The sequence below is a fragment of the Pleurodeles waltl genome, chromosome 11, assembly GCF_031143425.1.
Source record: "Pleurodeles waltl isolate 20211129_DDA chromosome 11, aPleWal1.hap1.20221129, whole genome shotgun sequence".
Classification (NCBI taxonomy): Eukaryota; Metazoa; Chordata; class Amphibia; order Caudata; family Salamandridae; genus Pleurodeles; species Pleurodeles waltl.
Window position 1 is genome coordinate 18,685,725 of NC_090450.1, and position 10,806 is coordinate 18,696,530.

Below are 10,806 nucleotides of genomic sequence, written 5' to 3' on the forward strand. Positions count from 1 at the left end.
TTAAGTGAGCTCATATACATGTAATATTTTGTTTAAACCTAAATATACTAATAGTAAATCGTTTTGTTTTTTTAATGTACCCAGACTTTACAACCTCTCAATGTCATTAGATGGTTTTCCTTCTGCAGACAGCATAATATCAAATTGTGCCACTAGCCTCATTGTGGAACGGATCTCTGTCCACTAACTTGAGATTTTTAAACAGTCGTTAAACTAAGGCAGATAATCTGTGTGCTGCTCCTAAAATCTCCAAAAGTCTTGTTTTTAAGCAGACCAAACTTCACTTTCTCATTTAGAAGTGCTCCTCTCTCTCTGTGAACTTTTCCATGTTCTGTTAGTGCCCCTTGTTGTGTGAAAGGATGTCCTGCCACATCCCACCATGTCTCTTTGCCTCTCATCCCTACCAGACACCCACAGCACAGGCAGAATAAGGTGGACAGAGAGGAAAGCCCTACCTATTCTGTAAGTTGGTATTTGTGACACCAAAAAGCTGTCCCGACAGAAGTGCCAATCAGGGAGGTTAGTTAGTGGGAAAGGAATAGGTTCAGGGCACAAAAGAACTGTTTCTATATTGTATTTGTTTCCTATGCATTAAATGAATCTATGTAAAAATATCAGAAGATACTTATTGCCAAAATGTCTGTGGCCATAATGCAGAATATTACAATGCATAACCAAAAAGCCCCCTTACACTGTCTGCCTCATTGTAACCTACTACACATTATAACATTAAAATAAAATAAACATTCTGCCATGTAAGCGAATGCATTTATGTAAAAAGTTTGATCAACCTGAATATGTCTTTATGCATTTGTCTTGATACAGAAATTAATTGTGTGTTGCTTGGGAATTTAGGATATCATGTACTGCACTTCTCCACGCCCCCCTCTACCTTCCTGAAAAATCAACCCCACATATATCCTAGTAACTTATAAAGAAGCTCTACTCTTCACCATGGGTCTGATTCACAAAGTATGATTTGTAAAGTTATGAGTGTGAAGTTTACACACTTGTGGCAGAATGTTTACACTTGTGGCAGAATCTCTGCACTCATGGCAGAATCTCCGCACTCATGGCAGAATCTCCGCAGTCGGGGTGGAATCCCCGCACTGCAGTGCTCAGTGCTTTAGGAGTCATATGTACATTTGTGAATCAGACCCCACAAATTATGATTATAACTTGATACCTCTTTGGTTGCAGTCCAGTCATGGACAAAACCAATCAGAAATGTGAAGGGGAAAAGCCAAAGATCATTTGTTGGAACTCAGACATGGATAGTGCAGAGTAAAACTATATCTGGGTGCAACCCAGCAGCGATGGATAAAACCAATCTGAATGGTAAAAAAAGAGAACTCGGACGTCATTGGTGGCAACTCAGGGATTTATAAAACCAATCATAATTGTAAATATGAGTACTGAAACCTCATCAATTACAACTTAGACAAAGGACAAAGCCAGTCAAAAGTGTGTAAGAAAACTACACCTGTAATGTGGGAGAAGCAAATCTGAAATACTGAAGAAAAGTCAACATTCATTGGTTACCAAGAATTGTAGCCTGCGTCAAAAACAATTAATTGTTTTCATTAATAGGCAGAGCCCTGCTTGTCAAAGTCCCACAATCTACAATCTATGCCCGGGGAAGGTGAAAAATGTCGCTTGCCAGAGATGTATATCTTCAAGTTATAAGGAAGAAGTAAAAAACAATGATAGAAAGCAACTCAGTTGTGTTTCACAGAAGAATGAATACAAAATATAAATATATGCACAAAAGAGCAAGTGAAAATGGGGCATAGAGAATGCTGCATGGCAAAGTTCTGCACTTAAAACGAGAATGGACAAGAATGAGCATGAAAAGTAATTAAAGGTGTATGTGTTTTCTAAAGAGGTAAAACACAAAGATATATAACCATGACACCAGGTGGCTCGAAAACTTTCAAATAGTTTGTGGGGTTTGCCAATAAAAGTCATGGTTTGGGATATAAGCTCAGAATCATCTTGGGGTACACTTGCCAGCAAGAGAGTGTATCAGTTCACAGTACTACTGGAAGTCTGGTTATTCATATTGGTGGGAACATTTGCTAGATCTTAGCCATGAGTTGTACTCTAGACGTCCTATAGCATTGCACCTTGAATCTCTAATCCTAATGAGCAAGGTACTGACCATACGAATGAGAAGGCAGGAGTGTGAATAAACATTTTTGTCCTAAGTAATTCAAGCTCACGACTTTGTTGTTTCATATCTAGGTGGGCACTGATTTTTGGCCTCTCACTGTGCATGCTGAATGAAGCATGTTGAGCAGGTGACCCTGCCTCAGTGTCTTAGGGAAGCTAGACAAACAACTCTTTAAAAGCTCTAGATTGAAAAATATGAAATAAACATCTAGCCCTGCTCATCCAGCTTCATCAACCACAATCTGTAAGGGTGACTGCTCAAAAGCCTTTCTTTGCTCAGACACTGAGCTGTTGAAGCAGCCAGATCTATTCTACAAGAGTCTTCCCACTTTGAAACATTTATGTCTCCTTGCTGAAAGCACTTGTCCAGTTGATCTAATGGTATTGTTAATTAGTAATTGGTTGGACACCACTAGAAAACCAATGAAAAACCTGGCAAGCAGCCCCTTCTGATTATCCTGCATCAGCTTTGAAGGCTCTCCAGAAAGTTCCTCTTCGCTTAAAGCTCCTCCACCATCTGCACCTTTGAAGCTGAAGACAACACTGGACACTACTTTCCCTCCTACAGAAAACAAGACCAAGCGTCAACATCACTTTAATCAGTGCCAATGACCTAGTCTTAACTCCAGCTATGTACCCCCAAGGCGTAGGGAGACCTCAGACGTGGTGATCTCCTCCACTGCAGTCTATCTTTTCTTCTTTACCGTGCCTCTTTATTATTTTTTGTTTTTGGTGATACATGTGGCAAACATTATGTGCTATACGTTTCCACCAATGATCAGTTTTGCAATCATTGTTCCCTTCACATAAGACACTTATCGGGATATCGTCCTGTAACCTAGTTTTTCTAGAGGAGTTTTCTACCACCATAACTTTAGGGAACCCCTGTATTAATCATTGGTATCCGGCAGAACTCTGAATGCGTATAGGAACTTTAGGCTTATTGTTTTACTGATTGCTGTGTTATTGCTCTGCCTAAAATGTAACATCATGCATTAAATAACTTCTTAGTGGGTTTGCATTTGCTTTGTTTTGGTGCCTTATTCTTTAGTCCACTGCTCTACTGAATTTAGTATGATAATTTGATTTTGAGGAACTTTGTGTTAAGAAGCTGAGGTATTGCATGTAGACATTATCATTGTTTCTTCCATTTCTATGAGGTGATGTGTTCCACCCGTCCACCGAGCACTAGGGACTTCATGGATATCCCTATATTGACAGAACATATTTAATTGTCAAGTAGAGGTGATATCAATTACTCGTTCAGTCCATTATATCCCTACTATGATTCAAGTTCCACAAGGTAATGGCTTACCCACAACTATCGAACATTTTTCTGCTACAAAAGATGGCTACTAGAAATCTGGGGACAGATTTATCAAACTTCTACGCAACACAATGCAGCAAGACTCCTTGCTGCACTGAATGAAAGAGCGAGGGCAGGAATGCATCATATCTATGAAGATATTGTGCATTCATGTCCTCTGCCTATGCTGGCGTACAATTAGCAGCCTTCCGCTGACGCAGGCACCCTTGCATCAAGGATCAAGTAGGCCTTTGTTACAGACAGAATTTTATTTGTGCAGGGAAGGACACCTCCCTGCACAAAGATATACTTAGAGGCATATTCCTCTACAATTTTATGCTTTCCCTGGTCTATCAGTGTTGGTAAATCTTAGAATGCCTTTGAATATATGGGTGAATGCTTTGGAATGCCTGCGTTCCATCCATGTAACACTCCCGCCATGTCGAGCAACCTGTCCATGGTTTGTGAAACTGCACCCAGGCCATCTTTTCATCACCTCCCTCCAAGGTATCTCTACTACCCCTGCTCCCAACCCACTACCCCCTCCTCTTCATATCTCATCACCCTCTGCCAGTGATGAAACTGTGACATTTCAGTACAAATGTACATATGTCTGTACAGGTGTATATTTCGGTACATATTTCTGTACATGTTCACATTTTTGTACATCTCCCATTCTCGACACTCCTTGACACAGTGTTAAATTCGTTCCAGTCCTTTCCAAAACTAAGCTCATTCTTAATAGGCACTAAAAATAAATGAAAAGAATAGTACAATGCAAAATTAACTATCTGATCTTGAATGTGACATTCACAAGAAAGAAAAGGAAATGTGCCTTTAACAACCTGTTTAAGTGGCAAAAGGCAGCCATAATTGAGTTTCAGTGCACCCCTTACCATTGGATGATGCTGCACTTCCTGCACTAGTAATAGCTATGCCCCTAAAATCAAGGGATCTTTCTTGTAATGATTTAGAGTGGAATCTAACACAAGTATTTCTTACTTTAAGAATCTTTTGTGATCTTTTGTTTATATCAATCCTTACTACATTTTCTTTCATTCACCATTTCAGGTACAGGAACTTTTCCATGTCTGACCAATCTTACCAGTGTGTTACCTCTTAGCAGAACAATTTGGAATGAGACCTCCACATCTCATTCTCCTGCTGTCCAGCCACTGTCCTCATCTGGAGTGTCATCTTCAGTTACTGAATCACAAGTGAGCTTAAGTCTTTCCAAAACCTTTCCTGATGAGCCTGGGCTCCCATTAAGGCATAGCTCCCAAGCCTACCCTAAGTCAGAAAATGTTGCATCCACCACTTCAGGAGCATCTCAGGAGCCTGTGGACAAAACAACATTGTCTACTTCTTCGTACAGACAACCAGGCGTATTGACTGAACAGCCCAATATGACAGTGCAGTATTCAGTTGTGGTACCCAGTGCAGAATCTAAACCTGCAGCTGACATGATGCTGACCTCCTTGTCTGCTTCTACACACCTGGTCACTGCTGTGGTGGAACCTATGTCCAACTTAGTTGTAACTTCAGAGTTCCCCACAAATGGAGCCTCTACATCTACAGATGGAAACCAAAACCATTCTACCACACTGCCAACCCTGGTGCCACAACAAACTATTGTATCACAAACTTTTTTTGTGGCTGATGATATAATTTCTCTGATAACCCAAACTTCCCCCAGCACAGAACCGCAGCAAATGTTCAGTGTGCCCATGAGTTCCAACTCAAAAGAAGTCAAAGAATTTGTTGCAGGAGATGACTCTAATATCCCTCACACAGCACCAACCGACGAATCCATAAGCACCATCAGTTTTTCTACAGGTGAGTGAGTTCCATCAGGAAATGTTGTGACTTGTTTTAGAAGCTTCAGTGCTCCTTTGCTCTGTGTTTGTGACAATAGAGCTAGAGCTGCTGACAGAATCATCCTACCTGTAGCACATCCCAGGGAAAACATGAACGGGGAGGCACAGCAGTGACAGGTCAAGCCTTCCAATGCCTCAGTAGACATCTTTGGTTCCTGATCACAACTTCAGTGTACAGCATGGTGATGTTAATAGGAAAAACAAACAGTGTCACCCCACAAGCTGGGAGAAATTCCAAATGCATCAGGGACATTGCTTCTCAATTTTTCAAACACCTTCCCAAGAGGATAGTGCTTGGAAAATGGAAAAATACCAGCTGGTTTACCATGCAATGAGGGCATGGCAGGCCTGGTGGTATTGTCTGTTTTCAGGTATATTGCTTTGCCGACCCAGCTACAGAGTGTGATTTCTGCAGGTGAGAGGAGCTTGGTTGCCAGATTCAGTATCTCCTTGACCTGAACTTTTTGGCTGCTAACCTGTCAAATTTTAATTCAGCCTCTAAGTCCCTAATTTACAGAGCTTTTGACTTATATAAATATTCTTAGTTCAGAAAAACATTCAGATGTGATGCATGCTTGAAATACGAGTGCTTAACCAAATGTGTGAGTACGTGATATGCACCACCATTTCAGACTGCAGTCCCAGTGCAATTGCCAGTTGTTGAAATTAGCTTGAGCTTTCTTTCTATCACCTTGTTATTTTCTGCAGTAAATGATGTAGGTGCAATATGTATGCCCAGAAGTGTTTCAAGTGCTCGGTCTACCACAGGTCTTAAGCAACACAACATTGAATAGACCTACATAGGCCACAACCTGTGTGGAGTTGTTTGTGTACCTGCCGTAGGGAGCCAACTTGCTTGGCATTATGGACTGGACTGCTACTGCTGGTGCAGAACGGTAGGAAATTGGGTTGGTAGTTAAGGAGGGTGGTTAGAGTGAGCCCTTCTCAAGCAACAACCACAATACCTGTCAAGATGACCCACAAAAACCACTAAATTAACCTCTGATTAAACCTAAGTTAGCTTGGTACAAAGCAATCAGGGGTAACGTAGGAGCAATGTGTAAAGTATTTACACAGCACACAAATGGTAATGAAGTGAAAACACAAAAATCCAAAACCAATGTAGAAAAATAGATACATTTTAATAAATGAAATGAGACCAAAATGACAATAATCCAATCAGTAGAACAGGAGACATTCAATTTTGTAATTTAAAGTAAGTATAGCACTTAAAAGCACAAAGCACTACTTGTGGCCATCTGATCATGCTAGACCAGGAGAAAGTCACACGTGGGTGTAAGCCATTTCAACAATTTTAAGGATGGAATACTTTAGCACTTGTTAAAATGCTCTGAGTCCTAAAGTCAACAAAAAACGAATTTCAGCAAACAGGTGGCAAAATGTGAAAAGTTTGAGAGAAGACCACACCAAAGGCTGTTAGGTCTAACAAGGACCAAGACTTATTTGTTTTTGGCTTGTCTCTGTCTGGAGTGGAATAGTGGCTGAAAGACGATGGATTGGACCGTGGCCATTCATTCAAGCCTTCTTTCAACCATCTTGTTGTTAGTTTGCAGTTAAAAATATAAATGGGCATTATGATAGTGGATGAGTCGAAGGATATCTAAAGCTAATATGATTCAGTGGAACAAAGAGCCACATGTTGGATGTTTTTTCCCAGTTTGAGACTAGAAAAATGCCTTTTGGGATGTACAAATCCAAAACAGAGATTCGGTAACTTGTTACTGAATCACAATTTGGGTTTAGCGATTCGGTTTTAGGAGGGGGCATGTTCAGAGCGTCCCTTCCTAATGGTGTCCTACAGTGGGATGTAAGAATATTTTGCGACCAATATGCGGTCGAAAAACATTTGCAGGTAAGCACCGATTTCAAATTGTTGGTAACCTATTGGCAAATGGGAAGGGGTCCTTAAGGGACCCCTTCCCAACTGTGTATGTAGGTGACAACATTTTTTAAGAGCTAACAGTAGTCCCACGGACCATTGCCTGTGCTTAAAAAATGAAAAAAAACTTTTCAGTTGTCTTTTTGAAGTGCATCCAATTTTCTTTTGAGGAAAACGGGCTGCATTCAAACATTTTTTTTATTTAAAAAGCAGTCACAGACAAGGTGGTCTGTTGAGCTCAACTGGCCACCATCCTGGTGATATTGGGCCATTCCCAATGGGTTGCAAATTGCAACCTACATCATGAATATTGATTAGACAGGTCCATTTGCAACCCCCTGGAAATCGCTAAATGTTTTTGGGACACATTAGTACATCTTTGTTTGCGATTTGCTAATTGTGAATAGCAAAAATGTGCAATTAGGAAATCGCAAACACATTTTTTCGTACCTGTGGCCCCATGTTCTTATTTGGCAATTGACAAATTGACAAATTGTTAGACACAGAATAATCCAATTACCCTATTGATACATGCATATATAAATAAACACATGTTGAACACTTTTAAAATGAAAATGCAACATATCTGGTGGCCTGAAAGTCTAACATATTTAGGCCCATATTTATACTTTTTGACACAAACCAGCGCTGGTTTGTGTAAAAATATTTACCGCAGGCTAATGCAATTCCAACGTGCCAGGCAGGCGCCTTAATTATGGATTGACATTAGCCGGTGCTGCAGGCTGGTCAGAGTAAAAAAAAATGACACTAACCAGGCAGCGCCGGCGTAGAGAAAAACAGGGGTTGTGCGTCAAAAAATGGTGCAAGTCAAGTTAGAGTAAAAAATCATGGCTCTAACCGGACTTGCACCATTTTTAGACACACAACCACCATTGAAATGACTCCTGTCTTAGCAAAGACAGGAGTCTTGCCCCCCTGCCCAGTGCCATGCCGAGGGGACTTCTGTCCCCTGGGCATGGCCATTGGGCACAGTGGCATGTAGCGGGGCCCAATTGAGGCCCCCCTAAGCCACTTAAAAAAATATAAAAAAATACTTACCTCAGCTTACCTGTACCTCCCTGGGATGGGTCCCCTATCCATAGGTGTCCTCCAGGGGTGGGTGGGGGTGGCAGGGGGTGTCCCTGGGTGCAGAGAAGAGCACCAGTGGACTGCTTCCATGGTCAGAGACCATGGAAATGAGCCCACAGGTCCCTTAACGCCTGCCCTCACCCAGGCGCTAAAAAACGGCGCACATCAGGCCGTGCACCATTTTTTAACTCCCACCCCCTGTGTGCGTCAAAATGATGCAGGAGTATAAATAAAGCGCACAGGCCTTAAAGTCATGTTTTGGACAGGAACGCCTACCTTGCATGTCAGTAATGCAAGGCGGTTTCCCGCATCCAGAAAATGCCGCACACGGAGGAATTTTGACGTTCGCGGGGTAGGGCGTCATAGTATCAATATGGTGTAAGGTTTGCACCAAATTTGCATCCAAAATTTTAGGCAAACAGAGTATAAATATGCCCCTTAATGTAAAAATTGCAGGTGGACTAACAAAATAACAAGTGGTAATAGTCTTTTCAGCTGACCAGGGCCTTCCTTCCAAAAGTGGGGCCTGTAATGCTAAAATCTGTGCAATTTTGGGGAGTTCTTGTAGATTTCTCTCTCAATACAAGTCAATTGAACCTGAATATGTTATAGAAACTGTCGCTTCAACAACAGTGTTCTAATGAGCTGGAGGCAGGCTCTTCTCATGGAGAAAATGAGAGAAGTCCTTTAAAAACAGATGATGATACAGAAACACAATCACTATTTTTCTAAAAATCACATTTCGAGTTGCCAGTTTTGAAAATGAGGCTCCACTTTACTACAAGATGTAGAAAATATGCAAATTAATTACCTGAAATAACGTGTAATCAGGGCCCAAGAGAAACTGAAACCTAGCATGCACGGTAAGGCCACTCAGCTCTGCAGGTTAATTCAGGAACACCACTAAAAATTGCTTATGCACTATATCTGTGCAAATTGTGATGTACATGTGCAAGTCATTACAAGTACACAGTTATGTTCTCTTAATCACTCCTACACATTTATGCAAAAATATATGTAAATATTTACCTCTAACATGAACATAAAGATATAGATGTTAGTTGTAGGGTCCTTACTCAGATATTCAGCCATAATGTCCTTCACCACATTCTCCATGTCTTTCCACATCCTGAGGATGGCAATGCCTTAAGGTTTTGCTAAATGCATCAATGTTAGAGGGTAGCTCATGAATTTTCTCTTTTAGTCTGTAGATGGATTGTGTTTGAGCTCAGTCACAGCCCATGCGACGACGGAAGCCCCTCTCTCCTGTAATCAAGCACTTTGGTCTCCTAGAGTCTCTCCCTCTCATGCTCTCTGTGTCTCTCTCTCCCCACTCTCTCTAATTGTATATGGTTCTTTCTATGTCTTGCTCACACATTCTCTCATGCGCTTTGTCTTCCAGCTTTTATCTCTATTCTGTTTGTCTGTCTCAGCCTCTGTCTCTATCTCAGTATCTCCTCTCTCTTCATTTTCTTTTTTAATCACTTTCCCTTTCTCTATAACTGCTTGTTTCCATCTGTCTCAATCTCTGTCACACTTTGTCCTCTTCTTTATTCTCTCTCCCTCTCTGTCCGCCTGTTTCTCTCTCTTACATTGTCTTACAGTCGCACCCTGCCTCAATCTCACCCCTCCCTCCCCCATCTTATAATTCATTTCAAGAGTGTCTTGGCTCAACATATTTATTTACAAGAGTTGCAAATTTGTTTACATATCTGTATTTGAGTTCTTGATATTGTCACATGCTCACAGTCTGTTCATCCTTTACAAGTCAGTGATGACCTAGTACAGTTCCCAGTAGTTGTTTTTCTTAGTTTCCTTGTTTTAAGGATAGTGGAAGATATGAGATATAAAGACGTATAGGCCAGGTATACTATTTGCGTTTACAATTTCAAACGGCATCAATCACTCTTTTAGGAGCCAGTAAATTTGTTTCAGCTCAGAACTGGTTTGCGACTCCATACCGAATCACAATTTGGAAGGGGTGAGTTGTAGGTGTCCGTTTCAAATAGCTATTCTGTATAAGATTTCTCATTGTTTCGCAACTAAAATGTGATTGTAAAACAATGAAAAATTGCTAACTCCTGTGTTAGAGGGAGGGGAGTGAAGCCATTTTTAAAAGGGAAGTAGTCCCCTTTGGATCCTTTCCCCTTTGTGAATGTTAAAGGAAAGCCTGCTGGAGAATAGGCAGTGGTCCAAAAGGCCACTGCCTACTCCAAAACAAACTTTAAAAAAATGTTAACATGTAATTTTAAACACAGCACCACTTCCTTTAAGAAAAGTGTACTGCATTTTTAAAAAGTGTACTTTATTTAAAGAGGATCACAGGCACTGTGGTCTGCTGACCTGAGAAGGCCACCATCCCCGTGATAGCCACCAATCAAAGTAACTCTCAATGCAACCTTACTGTTCTGATGAAGAGCCCATTGGAAAGCATTTGTTTAAGTGGTGAAAACGTCAACATA